Source organism: Gossypium hirsutum, chromosome A06 (assembly GCF_007990345.1).
Source record: "Gossypium hirsutum isolate 1008001.06 chromosome A06, Gossypium_hirsutum_v2.1, whole genome shotgun sequence".
Taxonomy (NCBI): Eukaryota; Viridiplantae; Streptophyta; class Magnoliopsida; order Malvales; family Malvaceae; genus Gossypium; species Gossypium hirsutum.
The window spans coordinates 21635127-21638891 of NC_053429.1; the positions used below are offsets into that span (position 1 = coordinate 21635127).

Below are 3765 nucleotides of genomic sequence, written 5' to 3' on the forward strand. Positions count from 1 at the left end.
AATATTTAAAACCTATCACGAAATCATGCGATCAAGTTTTTGGCACCGTTGCCGGGGAATTGAAATATTAGGAACACTCAATTTTTATTACTTTAGCCATTTATTTTTCATGCACTTTAATTTATTATTATTTATTAATTTATTTTTTCCTTCTCTTGGCAGGTTTTTATAGTTTATGACTATAAGAAATCCGTCAGGACCATTACTTTTTGACGAAGAAATCTGTCGTACAGTTCGCAGAAATCAAAGAGAAATAAGGCGAAGCTTAAGATACACAGAGAACGAGCAAGAAGATGATACTCAACCCCCAACCTAAGAGACGGCTGAAAACCAAGGCAGTCAGCTACCTCCTACAATTGCGGTTAATCAAAATCCTGTTCTACGCACTATGTATTATGCTAAACCTTCTTTAACAGGAACTAAATCGAGCATAGTTGACCTGCTGTAGCTGCAAATACTTTTGAATTAAGACCTAACACTATTCAAATGATACAACAATTTGTTCAGTTTGATGGTTTGTAGGATGAGAATCCCAACGCTCATTTAGGCAAGTTCTTAGCATTATGCGATACATTTAAAATTAATGATGTCTCTGATGATGCCATTCGTATTCGGTTATTCCCTTTTTCATTGAGGAACGAAGCTAAACAGTGGTTCAACTCGTTACCACGAGAGTCAATTACTACTTGGGAACAAATGACCGAAAAATTTTTACTAAAATATTTTTCGCCGGCTAAAACAGCTAAATTACGTAATGATATCTCTTATTTTGTGCAGATGGATTTAGAAACACTCTACGATGCATGGGAGAGGTACAATGACCTTTTGAGAAGGTGCCCTCACCACAGGTTACCGCTTTGGCTACAGGTTCAAGCATTCCATAATGGCCTGAATCCTTCAACTCGACAAAATGGTTGACGCAGCTGCTGGCGGAACCATCAATAATAAAACACCTGAAGATACCTATAAGTTTATAGAGGAGATGTCACTAAATAACTATCAGTGGCAAGTCATGAGGACAAATCCAATTAAAATAGTCGGTGTTTATAACGTCGATTCGGTCACCATGCTCTCTAATCAGGTAGAACTCTTAAATAAAAAGATTGATGGTTTTCTTAGTTCTTCATAGGTTCACCCAGTAATGCAATGCGAAGCAAGTGAAGGCGGAACAAGCCATTCGGAATACCAATCTTATGGCCACAACATGGATAACGAGCAATTAAACTACATGGGTAATAATCCTCGACCTCAAAATAATCCATATAGTAACACTTACAATGCAGGTTGGAGGAACCACCCCAATTTCTCGTGGAGCGGTCAAGGAAATCAAAGACCACAACCACCTCCAGGCTACCAACAGGAAAAGAAGCCGAACCTTGAAGAGATGCTCTCAAAGTTTATTTCGATGTCAGAAACTCTTTTCCAGAACACCGAGACAGCATTTAAAAATCAACAAGCGTCGATCCAAGGGATCGAAACTCAGATAGGTCAACTTTCCAAACTAATTTTCAAACTACCACAAGGTAGCTTGCCAAGTAATACTGAACCCAACCCAAGGGAACAACTCAATGCAATTAATATTCAAGATGAAGAAGGAGTTGTTGAGCCTGAACCAGAACTTAGGGAAGAAACTATGGTAAGCAAAGGTCAAGGTGAGGTAGATAACAATAAAAACAAAATGGTGACTGTCGAATATAAACCTCGTGTGCCATACCCCAACGCGACAAGGAAAGACCGCTCAGATGAACAATTTTGTAAATTCCTTAAACTCTTAAAAAAATTACATATTAACTTACCGTTTATTGAAGCTATATCGCAGATGCCAAACGCAATGAAATTTTTAAAGGAACTTTTAGCCAATAAGCAGAAGTTGGACGAGGCATTGCACGTGGAGCTAAATGCAGTTTGCTCAGCTATTCTCCAAAATAGACCACCGAACAAACTAAAAGATCCAGGGAGTTTTACAATTCATTGCTTAATTGGTAGCTTAGATGTTAATAATGCATTAGCTGATTTAGGGGCTAGTATTAACGTCATGCCCGACAAAATGTTTAAGCAATTAGGTCTCGGGAAACCCAAACAAACTAGGATGAGCATTCAATTAGCAGATAAAACTATAAGGTTCCCTAGGGGTATTCTTGAAGATGTACTAGTAAAAATCGATGAATTTATATTTCCTGTTGACTTTATTGTTCTAGATATAGAGGAGGATAGCAACACTCCTTTAATTCAGGGAAGGCCCTTTTTAGCAACTGCTAAAACGATTATTGATGTTGGCACAAGTGAACTCACACTCCGTGTGGGAGACGAAATAGTCACCCTTCAAGCTCGCAATTCTGGCAACACATCGGGAATTGAAGGTGATTGTTTAACCCATTCTCCTATAACTAACAATATGGTACAACCTACTTTATAGGAAATGAGTTTGAAAAAAGCACACGAGTCATTCTCAAGCAATAGTAGAGGACCTGTTCATGAAGATCGAAGATTACAAATCGAGGAACTCGATGAATGGTGGACGCATAAACCAAGAACAACCGACAAACCAAATCTACGACAGAACGAGCTCAATACCTTTCTAAATCAACTTAAGATTGGAAATAGAGTCTTATTAGATGCCGCAGATCCCCACATTGTAGCTACCACACCGAATGAAGAAATCCCTCTTACGGTACTTAGTATCTTTCCATTCGGTACGGTTGAGGTAAGGCACCCCAAGTTCCACACTTTTAAGGTAAACAACACTCGTTTAAAACCTTATTTTGATGAGATTGATGACAGGAATGAGGATTATAAAATCCTCAAACCACCATGATTATTCAACAGAGAGGTAAGTCAAGCTTAGATAAATAAGTGCTTCTCGGGAGGCAACCCGAGCACTAACTGTATTAACTTCTTTAAAAAAATTTAGTCTTCAACATCTAACTTACTAATGGAGCTCTCGAATACAGGTTTTCCACAGAGACACGGCCAAGCACAAGGGCGTGCTTATGGCCGTGTGAAAATAGGGTAAGGATTTCCCCAAACACGGGCTACGATAAAATGCCACGACCGTGCGACATGGCCGTGGCTGAGCCTACCAAAACAACACGGGCGTGCGACACGCCCATGTGGAAGACCCGTGGTTGAAACTGAGAAACTAGCACTGGCGTGTGACACGCCCGTGTCTAACACCCATAGACGAACCTGTTAGATTGACACAGACATGGGAGAAGTGAACAACGCCAGACATGACCGTGCGACACAGCCGTGTGCACCCATACACCCAAGGAACACGGGCGTGTTCTAAATGTCAGATGCGCCCAAATTCGAAATTCGCGAATCACATGGGCTGAAATTGGGGAACACGGGCTTGTGTCCTGGCCGTGTGGCCCAAAATCAATAAATACCCTACAGTATTCACTTTCTTCCCTATTCAAAAACCCTAACCCTAGCCGCTGCAACTCCACACGGCCTCCCTGCCACGCCCGTGCACCACTTCCCATTTCATTTTTTATGCTCAATCTCTTTCCCTTAGCATTTGTTTACTCTTTTCACTTCTATTTTACGTATTTCTAATGCTTATTATCAACATAATCTTCATATCTTTTGAACTATTTTTCATTTTTCTATCATTTAATTTGCATTCTTAGGTTAGTTATCATACATTTCGTGTTAAATCAAGTTATTAGGAACACCTCATACCTATGACATTACTATGCTTATTCTCATACTATTACCATGCCAATGTCTATCATTTAATTTGCATTCCTAGGTTAGTTATCA

General features: G+C 39.7%; 1 non-coding gene across 1 annotated transcript; it reads right to left on the reverse strand.

The window, feature by feature from the left end:
* Window positions 1-744: 744 nt before the first annotated feature.
* LOC121231754 (small nucleolar RNA R71) lies at window positions 745-851 on the reverse strand. The gene has a single exon (XR_005929809.1). It is a non-coding gene; the product is annotated as a small nucleolar RNA R71 (small nucleolar RNA).
* Window positions 852-3765: the final 2914 nt, after the last annotated feature.